Source organism: Taudactylus pleione, unplaced genomic scaffold (genome assembly GCF_031769625.1).
Source record: "Taudactylus pleione unplaced genomic scaffold, aTauple2 ptg000100l, whole genome shotgun sequence".
Lineage (NCBI taxonomy): Eukaryota > Metazoa > Chordata > Amphibia > Anura > Myobatrachidae > Taudactylus > Taudactylus pleione.
Window position 1 is genome coordinate 6,324,990 of NW_028284502.1, and position 20,925 is coordinate 6,345,914.

General features: G+C 30.3%; 7 non-coding genes across 7 annotated transcripts; all 7 read left to right on the forward strand.

Annotated features, from left to right (window-relative positions):
• The first annotated feature begins 647 nt into the window (after window positions 1-647).
• On the forward strand, window positions 648-721 carry TRNAT-CGU (transfer RNA threonine (anticodon CGU)). The gene has a single exon. It is a non-coding gene; the product is annotated as a tRNA-Thr (tRNA).
• A 2,112-nt stretch (window positions 722-2,833) lies between these two features.
• Window positions 2,834-2,907, forward strand: TRNAT-CGU (transfer RNA threonine (anticodon CGU)). The gene has a single exon. It is a non-coding gene; the product is annotated as a tRNA-Thr (tRNA).
• A 2,104-nt stretch (window positions 2,908-5,011) lies between these two features.
• On the forward strand, window positions 5,012-5,085 carry TRNAT-CGU (transfer RNA threonine (anticodon CGU)). The gene has a single exon. It is a non-coding gene; the product is annotated as a tRNA-Thr (tRNA).
• A 2,093-nt stretch (window positions 5,086-7,178) lies between these two features.
• On the forward strand, window positions 7,179-7,252 carry TRNAT-CGU (transfer RNA threonine (anticodon CGU)). Its single transcript has one exon. It is a non-coding gene; the product is annotated as a tRNA-Thr (tRNA).
• Window positions 7,253-9,355: 2,103 nt separating this feature from the next.
• On the forward strand, window positions 9,356-9,429 carry TRNAT-CGU (transfer RNA threonine (anticodon CGU)). The gene has a single exon. It is a non-coding gene; the product is annotated as a tRNA-Thr (tRNA).
• A 2,103-nt stretch (window positions 9,430-11,532) lies between these two features.
• TRNAT-CGU (transfer RNA threonine (anticodon CGU)) lies at window positions 11,533-11,606 on the forward strand. The gene has a single exon. It is a non-coding gene; the product is annotated as a tRNA-Thr (tRNA).
• Window positions 11,607-20,108: 8,502 nt separating this feature from the next.
• Window positions 20,109-20,182, forward strand: TRNAT-CGU (transfer RNA threonine (anticodon CGU)). The gene has a single exon. It is a non-coding gene; the product is annotated as a tRNA-Thr (tRNA).
• Window positions 20,183-20,925: the final 743 nt, after the last annotated feature.

Consider the following 20,925-nt stretch of genomic DNA (forward strand, 5'->3'; position numbering starts at 1 on the left):
TAAGGTAAACATCAGAAATTTCCAGAAAATAGCATTTATTATGCTCGAGCAAGCTCCATGATTAATATCGTTTGCAGTCAAAGGAGAATCATGCAGGGAATTTTATAAAATGTCAGTTACAAGTACATTTTCTAAGATAAATAGAGAGAGAGTAATTTTTATCATAACAGCTGGGAGAACAATTGAAAATTAAACAATATTTAGTTCCATAACATCCAAAATTGTGTTAACAAAGTGTTTCCAAAACTGCTTTGCTTTTCTTGAAAAAGCTTAAAGATAAAATGCTAAAAATTGTTCTATCTTTTTAAGATACTTTTTAATTTTACTTCATGTTTTTACTATGTGAGCATCAGAAAATACTGGCACTAATTCTCATGTAGGATTCCATTAAAAAGAAATCCATAATAACTGCTACAAAATAGTATACTAGTAAGTCACTTGGCAATACATTGTAAGAAATAAGGGCCTGTATTTCACAAAAGAAAGGAGAGAATAAAAACATATTTATTTAGTCACTTATTCATTCAAAATTAACAACCGTTTAAAACTTTGATAAAATACATGTCTCAAAAAGCATTTCAAATATTTTTACCCAAAATTATACTTTACATATATTGTTTTTCAATATTATTCATGGGCTTTTATATGGTGCTGTGGCCTAGTTGGTTAAAGTGCCTGTCTCGTAAACAGGAGATCCTGAGTTCAAATCTCAGCAGTACCTTTTATTTGCTTGTCATATCTTAGCATGTAGTGTATTGTTGATGCTCAAGAAATAAGACATGTGATTCCTTGAGCAATTTCACCCCAGTTCACTTGGTCAGCAATACAGTTCATTTCTAGATGCAGTCCATATTAGAAGACAACAAAACATGTTCCTGTTTTGATATAAGCCATATAGTTGAATTAAATGTATGCTGTTAGACATGAGAGTTTTCTAGAAAATACCTTGCATTTTTTTTAAATAACCTCCAGAATAATAATGGAGTTTAGTAAAAGGAGAAGTCCATAGGAAGTGTGAAAATATCTAAAGCAAAGTATGTTTACCAAGATAATTTGGGAAAGAGTAATTTTAGTCCTAGAGGCTAGGAGAATTATTTAAAAATGATTCAATATTTAGTTCCATAACATTTGCAAACTTCTTTTAGGAAAGTATTTCCAGAAAAAAAAGCTTCAAGTCTCTTGAACAAGCTTGAAGAAAAAAAGCTAACATTAGATCTATATTTAGAAGATAGAGATCTTCATTTGAATTACAAGTTTATTTTTTCTGTTTGTGTATCATAAAAAAGCAAATATTAATCCATTGTAGGATGCTTTTAAAGAGAATGCTATAATAACTGCTACAAAAACTTAATATAAGAGAGTGACTTTGCCAAACCATTTTAAGAAAAACAGTCCTATAATTTTTAAATGAATGTAGAGAAGAAAACATATACTGTATTTTTTTCCTTTATTTTTACCTTTTAAAGAATCGATTAAGCATCGGCCTTTTTAAGGATCTCAAAAAATGTTACCATAAAACATAAATGAGATATATAATTTTTCATTATATGACACTTTGGAGCAGGTGGTGCTGTGGCATAGCTGGTTAACACGCCTGTCTAGTAAACAGGAGATCCTGCAATCGAATCTTGGCACTGACTTTTGTTTGGTTAATTTTCATCACCTTATTATGTAGTTTGTTGTTGATTCATGACAATATGAGATGTGAAAACTTTAGCAGTCTTCTTTCTGGCTTACTTGGTGGACAATGTTCTATGTTTCTAGATAAAGTCTACATCTGACAAACACAAAATAATGCAATATTTCCTTTCTTGAATATAAGCTATATTTTAGCATTAAAATGATGCTAAGGTAAACATCAGATATTTCCATAAAATAGCATGTAAAAATGCTTCTTTCCATGTGGTGCTGTGGCTTAGTTGGTTAAAGTGCCTGTCTAGTAAACAGGAGATCCTAAATTCAAATCTCAGTAGTGCCTTTGTTTGATTCATTTTCATCTACTAAGTATGTAGTTTGTTGTTGATTTATTACAATATGAGATGTGACAACTGTAGTAGCTTTCACCCAGGCTTACTTGATGAACAATGTACTACATTTCTAGAAAAAGTCCATATCAGAAAAACACAAAATAATGCTATATTCCCATTCTTGAGTATAAGCTATTATTTTAAAAAATAAACTGATGCTAAGGTAAACATCAGAAATTTCCAGAAAATAGCATTTATTATGCTTGAGCAAGCTCCATGATTAATATCGTGTGCAGTCAAAGGAGAATCATGCAGGGAATTTTATAAAATGTCAGTTACAAGTACATTTTCTAAGATAAATAGAGAGAGAGTAATTTTTATCATAACAGCTGGAAGAACAATTGAAAATTAAACAATATTTAGTTCCATAACATCCAAAATTGTGTTAACAAAGTGTTTCCAAAACTGCTTTGCTTTTCTTGAAAAAGCTTTAAGATAAAATGCTAAAACCTGTTCTATCTTTTTAAGATACTGTTTAATTTTACTTCATGTTTTTACTATGTGAGCATCATGAAAATACTGGCAATAATTCTCATGTAGGATTCCTTTAAAGAGAAATCCATAATAACTGCTACAAAATAGTATACTAAAAAGTCACTTGGCAATACATTGTAAGAAATAAGGGCCTGTATTTCACAAAAGAAAGGAGAGAATAAAAACATATTTATTTAGTCACTTATTCATTCAAAATTGCCAACCGTTTTAAACTTTGATAAAATACATGTCTCAAAAAGCATTTCAAATATTTTTACCAAAAATTATACTTTACATATATTTTTTTTAATATTAATCAGCGGCTTCAGTATGGTGCTGTGGCTTAGTTGGTTAGAGTGCCTGTCTCGTAAACAGGAGATCCTGAGTTCAAATCTCAGCAGTACCTTTTATTTGCTTGTCATATCTTAGCATGTAGTGTATTGTTGATGCTCAAGAAATAAGACGTGATTCCTTGAGCAACTTTCACCCCAGTTTACTTGGTCAGCAATAGAGTTGATTTCTAGATGCAGTCCATATTAGAAGACAACAAAACATGTTCCTGTTTTGATATAAGCCATATAGTTGAATTAAATGTATGCTGTTAGACATGAGAGTTTTCTAGAAAATAGTTTGCATTCTGTTTAAACAACCTCCAGAATAATAATTGAGTTTAGCAAAAGGAGAAGTCCATAGGAGGTGTGAAAATATCTAAAGCAAAGTATGTTTACCAAGATAATTTGGGAAAGAGTAATTTTAGTCCTAGAGGCTAGGAGAATTATTTAAAAATGAATCAATATTTAGTTCCATAACATTTGCAAAATTCTGTTAGGAAAGTATTTCCAGAAAAAAAAGCTTCAAGTCTCTAGAACAAGCTTCAAGAAAAAAAGCTAACATTAGATCTATATTTAGAAGATAGAGATCTTCATTTGAATTACAAGTTTATTTTTTCTGTTTGTGTATCATAAAAAAGCAAACATTAATCCATTGTAGGATGCTTTTAAAGAGAATGCTATAATAACTGCTACAAAAAATTAATATAAGAGAGTGACTTTGCCAAACCATTTTAAGAAAAACAGTCCTATAATTTTTAAATGAATGTAGAGAAGAAAACATATACTTTTTTTTTTTCTTTATTTTTACCTTTTAAAGAATCAATTAAGCATCGGCCTTTTTAAGGATCTCAAAAAATGTTACCATAAAACATACATGAGATATATAATTTTTCATTATATGACACTTTGGAGCAGGTGGTGATGTGGCTTAGCTGGTAAACACGCCTGTCTAGTATACAGGAGATCCTGCAATCGAATCTTGGCAGTGACTTTTGTTTGGTTAATTTTCATCACCTTATTATGTAGTTTGTTGTTGATTCATGACAATATGAGATGTGAAAACTTTAGCAGTCTTCTTTCTGGCTTACTTGGTGGACAATGTTCTATGTTTCTAGATAAAGTCTACATCTGACAAACACAAAATAATGCAATATTTCCTTTCTTGAATATAAGCTATATTTTAGCATTAAAATGATGCTAAGGTAAACATCAGATATTTCCTTAAAATAGAATGTAAAAATGCTTCTTTCCATGTGGTGCTGTGGCTTAGTTGGTTAAAGTGCCTGTCTAGTAAACAGGAGATCCTAAATTCAAATCTCAGTAGTGCCTTTGTTTGATTCATTTTCATCTACTAAGTATGTAGTTTGTTGTTGATTTATTACAATATGAGACGTGACAACTGTAGTAGCTTTCACCCAGGCTTACTTGATGAACAATGTACTACATTTCTAGAAAAAGTCCATATCAGAAAAACACAAAATAATGCTATATTCCCATTCTTGAGTATAAGCTATTATTTTAAAAAATAAACTGATGCTAAGGTAAACATCAGAAATTTCCAGAAATAGCATTTATTATGCTTGAGCAAGCTCCATGATTAATATCGTTTGCAGTCAAAGGAGAATCATGCAGGGATTTTTATAAAATGTCAGTTACAAGTACATTTTCTAAGATAAATAGAAAGTAATTTTTATCATAACAGCTGGGAGAACAATTGAAAATTAAACAATATTTAGTTCCATAACATCCAAAATTGTGTTAACAAAGTGTTTCCAAAACTGCTTTGCTTTTCTTGTAAAAGCTTAAAGATAAAATGCTAAAAATTGTTCTATCTTTTTAAGATACTTTTTAATTTTACTTCATGTTTTTACTATGTGAGCATCAGAAAATACTGGCACTAATTCTCATGTAGGATTCCTTTAAAGAGAAATCCATAATAACTGCTACAAAATAGTATACTAGAAAGTCACTTGGCAATACATTGTAAGAAATAAGGGCCTGTATTTCACAAAAGAAAGGAGAGAATAAAAACATTTTTATTTAGTCACTTATTCATTCAAAATTGCCAACCGCTTTAAACTTTGATAAAATACATGTCTCAAAAAGCATTTCAAATCTTTTTACCCAAAATTATACTTTACATATATTTTTTTTAATATTATACAGGGGCTTCAGTATGGTGCTGTGGCTTAGTTGGTTAAAGTGCCTGTCTCGTAAACAGGAGATCCTGAGTTCAAATCTCAGCAGTACCTTTTATTTGCTTGTCATATCTTAGCATGTAGTGTATTGTTGATGCTCAAGAAATAAGATGTGATTCCTTGAGCAACTTTCACCCCAGTTCACTTGGTCAGCAATAGAGTTCATTTCTAGATGCAGTCCATATTAGAAGACAACAAAACATGTTCCTGTTTTGATATAAGCCATATAGTTGAATTAAATGTATGCTGTTAGACATGAGAGTTTTCTAGAAAATAGTTTGCATTCTGTTTAAACAACCTCCAGAATAATAATTGAGTTTAGTAAAAGGAGAAGTCCATAGGAGGTGTGAAAATATCTAAAGCAAAGTATGTTTACCAAGATAATTTGGGAAAGAGTAATTTTAGTCCTAGAGGCTAGGAGAATTATTTAAAAATGAATCAATATTTAGTTCCATAACATTTGCAAAATTCTGTTAGGAAAGTATTTCCAGAAAAAAAAGCTTCAAGTCTCTAGAACAAGCTTCAAGAAAAAAAGCTAACATTAGATCTATATTTAGAAGATAGAGATCTTCATTTGAATTACAAGTTTATTTTTTCTGTTTGTGTATCATAAAAAGCAAACATTAATCCATTGTAGGATGCTTTTAAAGAGAATGCTATAATAACTGCTACAAAAAATTAATATAAGAGAGTGACTTTGCCAAACCATTTTAAGAAAAACAGTCCTATAATTTTTAAATGAATGTAGAGAAGAAAACATATACTTTTTTTTTTTCTTTATTTTTACCTTTTAAAGAATCAATTAAGCATCGGCCTTTTTAAGGATCTCAAAAAATGTTACCATAAAACATACATGAGATATATAATTTTTCATTATATGACACTTTGGAGCAGGTGGTGATGTGGCTTAGCTGGTAAACACGCCTGTCTAGTATACAGGAGATCCTGCAATCGAATCTTGGCAGTGACTTTTGTTTGGTTAATTTTCATCACCTTATTATGTAGTTTGTTGTTGATTCATGACAATATGAGATGTGAAAACTTTAGCAGTCTTCTTTCTGGCTTACTTGGTGGACAATGTTCTATGTTTCTAGATAAAGTCTACATCTGACAAACACAAAATAATGCAATATTTCCTTTCTTGAATATAAGCTATATTTTAGCATTAAAATGATGCTAAGGTAAACATCAGATATTTCCTTAAAATAGAATGTAAAAATGCTTCTTTCCATGTGGTGCTGTGGCTTAGTTGGTTAAAGTGCCTGTCTAGTAAACAGGAGATCCTAAATTCAAATCTCAGTAGTGCCTTTGTTTGATTCATTTTCATCTACTAAGTATGTAGTTTGTTGTTGATTTATTACAATATGAGACGTGACAACTGTAGTAGCTTTCACCCAGGCTTACTTGATGAACATTGTACTACATTTCTAGAAAAAGTCCATATCAGAAAAACACAAAATAATGCTATATTCCCATTCTTGAGTATAAGCTATTATTTTAAAAAATAAACTGATGCTAAGGTAAACATCAGAAATAGCATTTATTATGCTTGAGCAAGCTCCATGATTAATATCGTTTGCAGTCAAAGGAGAATCATGCAGGGATTTTTATAAAATGTCAGTTACAAGTACATTTTCTAAGATAAATAGAAAGTAATTTTTATCATAACAGCTGGGAGAACAATTGAAAATTAAACAATATTTAGTTCCATAACATCCAAAATTGTGTTAACAAAGTGTTTCCAAAACTGCTTTGCTTTTCTTGTAAAAGCTTAAAGATAAAATGCTAAAAATTGTTCTATCTTTTTAAGATACTTTTTAATTTTACTTCATGTTTTTACTATGTGAGCATCAGAAAATACTGGCACTAATTCTCATGTAGGATTCCTTTAAAGAGAAATCCATAATAACTGCTACAAAATAGTATACTAGAAAGTCACTTGGCAATACATTGTAAGAAATAAGGGCCTGTATTTCACAAAAGAAAGGAGAGAATAAAAACATTTTTATTTAGTCACTTATTCATTCAAAATTGCCAACCGCTTTAAACTTTGATAAAATACATGTCTCAAAAAGCATTTCAAATCTTTTTACCCAAAATTATACTTTACATATATTTTTTTTAATATTATACAGGGGCTTCAGTATGGTGCTGTGGCTTAGTTGGTTAAAGTGCCTGTCTCGTAAACAGGAGATCCTGAGTTCAAATCTCAGCAGTACCTTTTATTTGCTTGTCATATCTTAGCATGTAGTGTATTGTTGATGCTCAAGAAATAAGATGTGATTCCTTGAGCAACTTTCACCCCAGTTCACTTGGTCAGCAATAGAGTTCATTTCTAGATGCAGTCCATATTAGAAGACAACAAAACATGTTCCTGTTTTGATATAAGCCATATAGTTGAATTAAATGTATGCTGTTAGACATGAGAGTTTTCTAGAAAATAGTTTGCATTCTGTTTAAACAACCTCCAGAATAATAATTGAGTTTAGTAAAAGGAGAAGTCCATAGGAGGTGTGAAAATATCTAAAGCAAAGTATGTTTACCAAGATAATTTGGGAAAGAGTAATTTTAGTCCTAGAGGCTAGGAGAATTATTTAAAAATGAATCAATATTTAGTTCCATAACATTTGCAAAATTCTGTTAGGAAAGTATTTCCAGAAAAAAAAGCTTCAAGTCTCTAGAACAAGCTTCAAGAAAAAAAGCTAACATTAGATCTATATTTAGAAGATAGAGATCTTCATTTGAATTACAAGTTTATTTTTTCTGTTTGTGTATCATAAAAAGCAAACATTAATCCATTGTAGGATGCTTTTAAAGAGAATGCTATAATAACTGCTACAAAAAATTAATATAAGAGAGTGACTTTGCCAAACCATTTTAAGAAAAACAGTCCTATAATTTTTAAATGAATGTAGAGAAGAAAACATATACTTTTTTTTTTTCTTTATTTTTACCTTTTAAAGAATCAATTAAGCATCGGCCTTTTTAAGGATCTCAAAAAATGTTACCATAAAACATACATGAGATATATAATTTTTCATTATATGACACTTTGGAGCAGGTGGTGATGTGGCTTAGCTGGTAAACACGCCTGTCTAGTATACAGGAGATCCTGCAATCGAATCTTGGCAGTGACTTTTGTTTGGTTAATTTTCATCACCTTATTATGTAGTTTGTTGTTGATTCATGACAATATGAGATGTGAAAACTTTAGCAGTCTTCTTTCTGGCTTACTTGGTGGACAATGTTCTATGTTTCTAGATAAAGTCTACATCTGACAAACACAAAATAATGCAATATTTCCTTTCTTGAATATAAGCTATATTTTAGCATTAAAATGATGCTAAGGTAAACATCAGATATTTCCTTAAAATAGAATGTAAAAATGCTTCTTTCCATGTGGTGCTGTGGCTTAGTTGGTTAAAGTGCCTGTCTAGTAAACAGGAGATCCTAAATTCAAATCTCAGTAGTGCCTTTGTTTGATTCATTTTCATCTACTAAGTATGTAGTTTGTTGTTGATTTATTACAATATGAGACGTGACAACTGTAGTAGCTTTCACCCAGGCTTACTTGATGAACATTGTACTACATTTCTAGAAAAAGTCCATATCAGAAAAACACAAAATAATGCTATATTCCCATTCTTGAGTATAAGCTATTATTTTAAAAAATAAACTGATGCTAAGGTAAACATCAGAAATTTCCAGAAATAGCATTTATTATGCTTGAGCAAGCTCCATGATTAATATCGTTTGCAGTCAAAGGAGAATCATGCAGGGATTTTTATAAAATGTCAGTTACAAGTACATTTTCTAAGATAAATAGAAAGTAATTTTTATCATAACAGCTGGGAGAACAATTGAAAATTAAACAATATTTAGTTCCATAACATCCAAAATTGTGTTAACAAAGTGTTTCCAAAACTGTTTTGCTTTTCTTGTAAAAGCTTAAAGATAAAATGCTAAAAATTGTTCTATCTTTTTAAGATACTTTTTAATTTTACTTCATGTTTTTACTATGTGAGCATCAGAAAATACTGGCACTAATTCTCATGTAGGATTCCTTTAAAGAGAAATCCATAATAACTGCTACAAAATAGTATACTAGAAAGTCACTTGGCAATACATTGTAAGAAATAAGGGCCTGTATTTCACAAAAGAAAGGAGAGAATAAAAACATTTTTATTTAGTCACTTATTCATTCAAAATTGCCAACCGCTTTAAACTTTGATAAAATACATGTCTCAAAAAGCATTTCAAATCTTTTTACCCAAAATTATACTTTACATATATTTTTTTTAATATTATACAGGGGCTTCAGTATGGTGCTGTGGCTTAGTTGGTTAAAGTGCCTGTCTCGTAAACAGGAGATCCTGAGTTCAAATCTCAGCAGTACCTTTTATTTGCTTGTCATATCTTAGCATGTAGTGTATTGTTGATGCTCAAGAAATAAGATGTGATTCCTTGAGCAACTTTCACCCCAGTTCACTTGGTCAGCAATAGAGTTCATTTCTAGATGCAGTCCATATTAGAAGACAACAAAACATGTTCCTGTTTTGATATAAGCCATATAGTTGAATTAAATGTATGCTGTTAGACATGAGAGTTTTCTAGAAAATAGTTTGCATTCTGTTTAAACAACCTCCAGAATAATAATTGAGTTTAGTAAAAGGAGAAGTCCATAGGAGGTGTGAAAATATCTAAAGCAAAGTATGTTTACCAAGATAATTTGGGAAAGAGTAATTTTAGTCCTAGAGGCTAGGAGAATTATTTAAAAATGAATCAATATTTAGTTCCATAACATTTGCAAAATTCTGTTAGGAAAGTATTTCCAGAAAAAAAAGCTTCAAGTCTCTAGAACAAGCTTCAAGAAAAAAAGCTAACATTAGATCTATATTTAGAAGATAGAGATCTTCATTTGAATTACAAGTTTATTTTTTCTGTTTGTGTATCATAAAAAGCAAACATTAATCCATTGTAGGATGCTTTTAAAGAGAATGCTATAATAACTGCTACAAAAAATTAATATAAGAGAGTGACTTTGCCAAACCATTTTAAGAAAAACAGTCCTATAATTTTTAAATGAATGTAGAGAAGAAAACATATACTTTTTTTTTTTCTTTATTTTTACCTTTTAAAGAATCAATTAAGCATCGGCCTTTTTAAGGATCTCAAAAAATGTTACCATAAAACATACATGAGATATATAATTTTTCATTATATGACACTTTGGAGCAGGTGGTGATGTGGCTTAGCTGGTAAACACGCCTGTCTAGTATACAGGAGATCCTGCAATCGAATCTTGGCAGTGACTTTTGTTTGGTTAATTTTCATCACCTTATTATGTAGTTTGTTGTTGATTCATGACAATATGAGATGTGAAAACTTTAGCAGTCTTCTTTCTGGCTTACTTGGTGGACAATGTTCTATGTTTCTAGATAAAGTCTACATCTGACAAACACAAAATAATGCAATATTTCCTTTCTTGAATATAAGCTATATTTTAGCATTAAAATGATGCTAAGGTAAACATCAGATATTTCCTTAAAATAGAATGTAAAAATGCTTCTTTCCATGTGGTGCTGTGGCTTAGTTGGTTAAAGTGCCTGTCTAGCAAACAGGAGATCCTAAATTCAAATCTCAGTAGTGCCTTTGTTTGATTCATTTTCATCTACTAAGTATGTAGTTTGTTGTTGATTTATTACAATATGAGACGTGACAACTGTAGTAGCTTTCACCCAGGCTTACTTGATGAACATTGTACTACATTTCTAGAAAAAGTCCATATCAGAAAAACACAAAATAATGCTATATTCCCATTCTTGAGTATAAGCTATTATTTTAAAAAATAAACTGATGCTAAGGTAAACATCAGAAATTTCCAGAAATAGCATTTATTATGCTTGAGCAAGCTCCATGATTAATATCGTTTGCAGTCAAAGGAGAATCATGCAGGGATTTTTATAAAATGTCAGTTACAAGTACATTTTCTAAGATAAATAGAAAGTAATTTTTATCATAACAGCTGGGAGAACAATTGAAAATTAAACAATATTTAGTTCCATAACATCCAAAATTGTGTTAACAAAGTGTTTCCAAAACTGCTTTGCTTTTCTTGTAAAAGCTTAAAGATAAAATGCTAAAAATTGTTCTATCTTTTTAAGATACTTTTTAATTTTACTTCATGTTTTTACTATGTGAGCATCAGAAAATACTGGCACTAATTCTCATGTAGGATTCCTTTAAAGAGAAATCCATAATAACTGCTACAAAATAGTATACTAGAAAGTCACTTGGCAATACATTGTAAGAAATAAGGGCCTGTATTTCACAAAAGAAAGGAGAGAATAAAAACATTTTTATTTAGTCACTTATTCATTCAAAATTGCCAACCGCTTTAAACTTTGATAAAATACATGTCTCAAAAAGCATTTCAAATCTTTTTACCCAAAATTATACTTTACATATATTTTTTTTAATATTAAACAGGGGCTTCAGTATGGTGCTGTGGCTTAGTTGGTTAAAGTGCCTGTCTCGTAAACAGGAGATCCTGAGTTCAAATCTCAGGAGTACCTTTTATTTGCTTGTCATATGTAGTGTATTGTTGATTGTTGATGCTCAAGAAATAAGACGTGATTCCTTGAGCAACTTTCACCCCAGTTCACTTGGTCAGCAATAGAGTTCATTTCTAGATGCAGTCCATATTAGAAGACAACAAAACATGTTCCTGTTTTGATATAAGCCATATAGTTGAATTAAATGTATGCTGTTAGACATGAGAGTTTTCTAGAAAATAGTTTGCATTCTGTTTAAACAACCTCCAGAATAATAATTGAGTTTAGTAAAAGGAGAAGTCCATAGGAAGTGTGAAAATATCTAAAGCAAAGTATGTTTACCAAGATAATTTGGGAAAGAGTAATTTTAGTCCTAGAGGCTAGGAGAATTATTTAAAAATGAATCAATATTTAGTTCCATAACATTTGCAAACTTCTGTTAGGAAAGTATTTCCAGAAAAAAAAGCTTCAAGTCTCTAGAACAAGCTTCAAGAAAAAAAGCTAACATTAGATCTATATTTAGAAGATAGAGATCTTCATTTGAATTACAAGTTTATTTTTTCTGTTTGTGTATCATAAAAAAGCAAACATTAAACCATTGTAGGATGCTTTTAAAGAGAATGCTATAATAACTGCTACAAAAAATTAATATAAGAGAGTGACTTTGCCAAACCATTTTAAGAAAAACAGTCCTATAATTTTTAAATGAATGTAGAGAAGAAAACATATACTGTATTTTTTTTCTTTATTTTTACCTTTTAAAGAATCGATTAAGCATCGGCCTTTTTAAGGATCTCAAAAAATGTTACCATAAAACATACATGAGATATATAATTTTTCATTATATGACACTTTGGAGCAGGTGGTGATGTGGCTTAGCTGGTAAACACGCCTGTCTAGTATACAGGAGATCCTGCAATCGAATCTTGGCACTGACTTTTGTTTGGTTAATTTTCATCACCTTATTATGTAGTTTGTTGTTGATTCATGACAATATGAGATGTGAAAACTTTAGCAGTCTTCTTTCTGGCTTACTTGGTGGACAATGTTCTATGTTTCTAGATAAAGTCTACATCTGACAAACACAAAATAATGCAATATTTCCTTTCTTGAATATAAGCTATATTTTAGCATTGAAATGATGCTAAGGTAAACATCAGATATTTCCATAAAATAGCATGTAAAAAAGCTTCTTTCTATGTGGTGCTGTGGCTTAGTTGGTTAAAGTTCCTTTGTTTGATTCATTTTCATCTACTAAGTATGTAGTTTGTTGTTCATTCATTACAATATGAGACGTGACAACTGTAGTAGCTTTCACCCAGGCTTACTTGATGAACAATGTACTACATTTCTAGAAAAAGTCCATATCAGAAAAACACAAAATAATGCTATATTCCCATTCTTGAGTATATGCTATTTTTTTTAAAAAATAAACTGATGCTAAGGTAAACATCAGAAATTTCCAGAAAATACCATTTATTATGCTTGAGCAAGCTCCATGATTAATATCGTGTGCAGTCAAAGGAGAATCATGCAGGGAATTTTATAAAATGTCAGTTACAAGTACATTTTCTAAGATAAATAGAGAGAGAGTAATTTTTATCATAACAGCTGGGAGAACAATTGAAAATTAAACAATATTTAGTTCCATAACATCCAAAATTGTGTTAACAAAGTGTTTCCAAAACTGCTTTGCTTTTCTTGAAAAAGCTTAAAGATAAAATGCTAAAAATTGTTCTATCTTTTTAAGATACTTTTTAATTTTACTTCATGTTTTTACTATGTGAGCATCAGACAATACTGGCACTAATTCTCATGTAGGATTCCATTAAAGAGAAATCCATAATAACTGCTGCAAAATAGTATACTAGAAAGTCACTTGGCAATACATTGTAAGAAATAAGGGCCTGTATTTCACAAAAGAAAGGAGAGAATAAAAACATATTTCTTTAGTCACTTATTCATTCAAAATTACCAACCGTTTTAAACTTTGATAAAATACATGTCTCAAAAAGCATTTCAAATATTTTTACCAAAAATTATACTTTACATATATTGTTTTTCAATATTAAACAGGGGTTTTTATATGGTGCTGTGGCCTAGTTGGTTAAAGTGCCTGTCTCATAAACAGGAGATCCTGAGTTCAAATCGCAGCAGTACCTTTTATTTGCTTGTCATATCTTAGCATGTAGTGTATTGTTGATGCTCAAGAAATAAGACATGTGATTCCTTGAGCAACTTTCACCCCAGTTCACTTGGTCAGCAATACAGTTCATTTCTAGATGCAGTCCATATTAGAAGACAACAAAACATGTTCCTGTTTTGATATAAGCCATATAGTTGAATTAAATGTATGCTGTTAGACATGAGAGTTTTCTAGAAAATACTTTGAATTCTGTTTAAACAACCTCCAGAATAATAATGGAGTTTAGTAAAAGGAGAAGTCCATAGGAAGTGTGAAAATATCTAAAGCAAAGTATGTTTACCAAGATAATTTGGGAGAGTCATTTTAGTCCTAGAGGCTAGGAGAATTATTTAAAAATGAATCAATATTTAGTTCCATAACATTTGCAAACTTCTGTTAGGAAAGTATTTCCAGAAAAAAAAGCTTCAAGTCTCTTGAACAAGCTTCAAGAAAAAAAACTAACATTAGATCTATATTTAGAAGATAGAGATCTTCATTTGAATTACAAGTTTAATTTTTCTGTTTGTGTATCATAACAAAGCAAACATTAATCCATTGTAGGATGCTTTTAAAGAGAGTGCTATAATAACTGCTAGAAAAAATTAATATAAGAGAGTGACTTTGCCAAACCATTTTAAGAAAAACAGTCCTATAATTTTTAAATGAATGTAGAGAAGAAAACATACACTGTATTTTTTTTCTTTATTTTTACCTTTTAAAAAATCGATTAAGCATCGGCCTTATTAAGGATCTCAAAATATGTTACCATAAAACATACATGAGAAATATAATTTTTCATTATATGACACTTTGGAGCAGGTGGTGCTGTGGCTTAGCCGGTTAACACGCCTGTCTAGTAAACTGGAGATCCTGCAATCGAATCTTGGCACTGACTTTTGTTTGGTTAATTTTCATCACCTTATTATGTAGTTTGTTGTTGATTCATGACAATATGAGATGTGAAAACTTTAGCAGTCTTCTTTCTGGCTTACTTGGTGGACAATGTTCAATGTTTCTAGATAAAGTCTAAATCTGACAAACACCAAATAATGCAATATTTCCTTTCTTGAATATAAGCTATATTTTAGCATTGAAATGATGCTAAGGTAAACATCAGATATTTCCATAAAATAGCATGTAAAAAAGCTTCTTTCTATGTGGTGCTGTGGCTTAGTTGGTTAAAATTCCTTTGTTTGATTAATTTTCATCTACTAAGTATGTAGTTTGTTGTTCATTCATTACAATATGAGACGTGACAACTGTAGTAGCTTTCACCCAGGCTTACTTGATGAACAATGTACTACATTTCTAGAAAAAGTCCATATCAGAAAAACACAAAATAATGCTATATTCCCATTCTTGAGTATATGCTATTTTTAAAAAAAAATAAACTGATGCTAAGGTAAACATCAGAAATTTCCAGAAAATACCATTTATTATGCTTGAGCAAGCTCCATGATTAATATCGTGTGCAGTCAAAGGAGAATCATGCAGGGAATTTTATAAAATGTCAGTTACAAGTACATTTTCTAAGATAAATAGAGAGAGAGTAATTTTTATCATAACAGCTGGGAGAACAACTGAAAATTAAACAATATTTAGTTCCATAACATCCAAAATTGTGTTAACAAAGTGTTTCCAAAACTGCTTTGCTTTTCTTGAAAAAGCTTAAAGATAAAATGCTAAAAATTGTTCTATCTTTTTAAGATACTTTTTAATTTTACTTCATGTTTTTACTATGTGAGCATCAGACAATACTGGCACTAATTCTCATGTAGGATTCCATTAAAGAGAAATCCATAATAACTGCTGCAAAATAGTATACTAGAAAGTCACTTGGCAATACATTGTAAGAAATAAGGGCCTGTATTTCACAAAAGAAAGGAGAGAATAAAAACATATTTCTTTAGTCACTTATTCATTCAAAATTACCAACCGTTTTAAACTTTGATAAAATACATGTCTCAAAAAGCATTTCAAATATTTTTACCAAAAATTATACTTTACATATATTGTTTTTCAATATTAAACAGGGGTTTTTATATGGTGCTGTGGCCTAGTTGGTTAAAGTGCCTGTCTCATAAACAGGAGATCCTGAGTTCAAATCGCAGCAGTACCTTTTATTTGCTTGTCATATCTTAGCATGTAGTGTATTGTTGATGCTCAAGAAATAAGACATGTGATTCCTTGAGCAACTTTCACCCCAGTTCACTTGGTCAGCAATACAGTTCATTTCTAGATGCAGTCCATATTAGAAGACAACAAAACATGTTCCTGTTTTGATATAAGCCATATAGTTGAATTAAATGTATGCTGTTAGACATGAGAGTTTTCTAGAAAATACTTTGAATTCTGTTTAAACAACCTCCAGAATAATAATGGAGTTTAGTAAAAGGAGAAGTCCATAGGAAGTGTGAAAATATCTAAAGCAAAGTATGTTTACCAAGATAATTTGGGAGAGTCATTTTAGTCCTAGAGGCTAGGAGAATTATTTAAAAATGAATCAATATTTAGTTCCATAACATTTGCAAACTTCTGTTAGGAAAGTATTTCCAGAAAAAAAAGCTTCAAGTCTCTTGAACAAGCTTCAAGAAAAAAAACTAACATTAGATCTATATTTAGAAGATAGAGATCTTCATTTGAATTACAAGTTTAATTTTTCTGTTTGTGTATCATAACAAAGCAAACATTAATCCATTGTAGGATGCTTTTAAAGAGAGTGCTATAATAACTGCTAGAAAAAATTAATATAAGAGAGTGACTTTGCCAAACCATTTTAAGAAAAACAGTCCTATAATTTTTAAATGAATGTAGAGAAGAAAACATACACTGTATTTTTTTTCTTTATTTTTACCTTTTAAAAAATCGATTAAGCATCGGCCTTATTAAGGATCTCAAAATATGTTACCATAAAACATACATGAGAAATATAATTTTTCATTATATGACACTTTGGAGCAGGTGGTGCTGTGGCTTAGCTGGTTAACACGCCTGTCTAGTAAACTGGAGATCCTGCAATCGAATCTTGGCACTGACTTTTGTTTGGTTAATTTTCATCACCTTATTATGTAGTTTGTTGTTGATTCATGACAATATGAGATGTGAAAACTTTAGCAGTCTTCTTTCTGGCTTACTTGGTGGACAATGTTCAATGTTTCTAGATAAAGTCTAAATCTGACAAACACAAAATAATGCAATATTTCCTTTCTTGAATATAAGCTATATTGTAGCATTGAAATGATGCTAAGGTAAACATCAGATATTTCCATAAAATAGCATGTAAAAAAGCTTCTTTCTATGTGGTGCTGTGGCTTAGTTGGTTAAAATTCCTTTGTTTGATTAATTTTCATCTACTAAGTATGTAGTTTGTTGTTCATTCATTACAATATGAGACGTGACAACTGTAGTAGCTTTCACCCAGGCTTACTTGATGAACAATGTACTACATTTCTAGAAAAAGTCCATATCAGAAAAACACAAAATAATGCTATATTCCCATTCTTGAGTATATGCTATTTTTAAAAAAAAATAAACTGATGCTAAGGTAAACATCAGAAATTTCCAGAAAATACCATTTATTATGCTTGAGCAAGCTCCATGATTAATATCGTGTGCAGTCAAAGGAGAATCATGCAGGGAATTTTATAAAATGTCAGTTACAAGTACATTTTCTAAGATAAATAGAGAGAGAGTAATTTTTATCATAACAGCTGGGAGAACAATTGAAAATTAAACAATATTTAGTTCCATAACATCCAAAATTGTGTTAACAAAGTGTTTCCAAAACTGCTTTGCTTTTCTTGAAAAAGCTTAAAGATATAATGCTAAAAATTGTTCTATCTTTTTAAGATACTTTTTAATTTTACTTCATGTTTTTACTATGTGAGCATCAGACAATACTGGCACTAATTCTCATGTAGGATTCCATTAAAGAGAAATCCATAATAACTGCTGCAAAATAGTATACTAGAAAGTCACTTGGCAATACATTGTAAGAAATAAGGGCCTGTATTTCACAAAAGAAAGGAGAGAATAAAAACATATTTCTTTAGTCACTTATTCATTCAAAATTACCAACCGTTTTAAACTTTGATAAAATACATGTCTCAAAAAGCATTTCAAATATTTTTACCAAAAATTATACTTTACATATATTGTTTTTCAATATTAAACAGGGGCTTTTATATGGTGCTGTGGCCTAGTTGGTTAAAGTGCCTGTCTCATAAACAGGAGATCCTGAGTTCAAATCGCAGCAGTACCTTTTATTTGCTTGTCATATCTTAGCATGTAGTGTATTGTTGATGCTCAAGAAATAAGACATGTGATTCCTTGAGCAACTTTCACCCCAGTTCACTTGGTCAGCAATACAGTTCATTTCTAGATGCAGTCCATATTAGAAGACAACAAAACATGTTCCTGTTTTGATATAAGCCATATAGTTGAATTAAATGTATGCTGTTAGACATGAGAGTTTTCTAGAAAATACTTTGAATTCTGTTTAAACAACCTCCAGAATAATAATGGAGTTTAGTAAAAGGAGAAGTCCATAGGAAGTGTGAAAATATCTAAAGCAAAGTATGTTTACCAAGATAATTTGGGAGAGTCATTTTAGTCCTAGAGGCTAGGAGAATTATTTAAAAATTAATCAATATTTAGTTCCATAACATTTGCAAACTTCTGTTAGGAAAGTATTTCCAGAAAAAAAAGCTTCAAGTCTCTTGAACAAGCTTCAAGAAAAAAAACTAACATTAGATCTATATTTAGAAGATAGAGATCCTCATTTGAATTACAAGTTTATTTTTTCTGTTTGTGTATCATAAAAAAGCAAACATTAATCCATTGTAGGATGCTTTTAAAGAGAATGCTATAATAACTGCTACAAAAAAATTATATAAGAGAGTGACTTTGCCAAACCATTTTAAGAAAAACAGTCCTATAATTTTAAATGAAAGTAGAGAAGAAAACATATACTGTAATTTTTTTCTTTAGTTTTACCTTTTCAAGAATCGATTAAGCATCTGCCTTTTTAAGCATCTCAAAAAAAGTTACCATAAAACATACATGAGATATATAATTTTTCATTATATGACACTTTGGAGCAGGTGGTGCTGTGGCTTAGCCGGTTAACACACCTGTCTAGTAATCAGGAGATCCTGCATTCGAATCTTGGCAGTGACTTTTGTTTGGTTAATTTTCATCACCTTATTATGTAGTTTGTTGTTGATTCATGACAATATGAGATGTGAAAACTTTAGCAGCCTTCTTTCTAGCTTACTTGGTGGACACTGTTCTATGTTCCTAGATAAAGTCTATATATGACAAACACAAAATAATGCAATATTTCCTTTCTTGACTATAAGCTACATTTTAGCATTAAAATGATGCTAAGGTAAACATCAGATATTTCCATAAAATAGCATGTAAAAATGCTTCTTTCCATGTGGTGCTGTGGCTTAGTTGGTTAAAGCGCCTCAGCAGTGCCTTTGTTTGATTCATTTTCATCTACTAAGTGTGTAGTTTGTTGTTGATTCATTAAAATATGAGACGTGACAACTGTAGTAGCTTTCACCCAGGCTTACTTGATGAACAATGTACTACATTTCTAGAAAAAGTCCATATCAAAAAAACACAAAATAATGCTATATTCCCATTCTTGAGTATAAGCTATTTTTAAAAAAAATAAACTAATGCTAAGGTAAACATCAGAAATTTCCAGAAAATAGCATTTATTATGCTTGAGCAAGCTCCATGATTAATATTGTGTGCAATCAAAGGAGAATCATGCAGGGAATTTTATAAAATGTCAGTTACAAGTACATTTTCTAAGATAAATAGAGAGAAAGTAATTTTTATCATAACAGCTGCGAGAACAATTGAAAATTAAACAATATTTAGTTCAATAACATCCAAAATTGTGTTAACAAAGTGTTTCCAAAACTGCTTTGCTTTTCTTGTAAAAGCTTAAAGATAAAATGCTAAAACCTGTTCTATCTTTTTAAGATACATTTTAATTTTACTTCATGTTTTAACTATGTGAGCATCAGAAAATACTGGCACCAATTCTCATGTAGGATTCCATTAAAGAGAAATCCATAATAACTGCTACAAAATAGTATACTAGAAAGTCACTTGGCAATACATTGTAAGAAATAAGGGCCTGTATTTCACAAAAGAAAGGAGAGAATAAAAACATATTTATTTAGTCACTTATTCATCCAAAATTACCAACCGTTTTAAACTTTGATAAAATACATGTCTCAAAAAGCATTTCAAATATTTTTACCCAAAATTATACTTTCCATATATTGTTTTTCAATATTAAACAGGGGCTTTTATATGGTGCTGTGGCCTAGTTGGTTAAAGTGCCTGTCTCGTAAACAGGAGATCCTGAGTTCAAATCTCAGCCGTACCTTTTATTTGCTTGTCATATCTTAGCATGTAGTGTATTGTTGATGCTCAAGAAATAAGACATGTGATTCCTTGAGCAACTTTCACCCCAGTTCACTTGGTCAGCAATACAGTTCATTTCTAGATGCAGTCCATATTAGAAGACAACAAAACATGTTCCTGTTTTGATATAAGCCATATAGTTGAATTAAATGTATGCTGTTAGACATGAGAGTTTTCTAGAAATTACTTTGCATTCTGTTTAAACAACCTCCAGAATAATAATGGAGTTTAGTAAAAGGAGAAGTCCATAGGAAGTGTGAAAATATCTAAAGCAAAGTATGTTTACCAAGATAATTTGGGAAAGAGTAATTCTAGTCCTAGAGGCTAGGAGAATTATTTAAAAATGAATAAATATTTAGTTCCATAACATTTGCAAACTTCTGTTAGGAAAGTATTTCCAGAAAAAAAAGCTTCAAGTCTCTTGAACAAGCTTCAAGAAAAAAAACTAACATTAGATCTATATTTAGAAGATAGAGATCTTCATTTGAATTACAAGTTTATTTTTTCTGTTTGTGTATCATAAAAAAGCAAACATTAATCCATTGTAGGATGCTTTTAAAGAGAGTGCTCTAATAACTGCTAGAAAAATTAATATAAGAGAGTGACTTTGCCAAACCATTTTAAGAAAAACAGTCCTATAATTTTTAAATGAATGTAGAGAAGAAAACATACACTGTATTTTTTTTCTTTATTTTTACCTTTTAA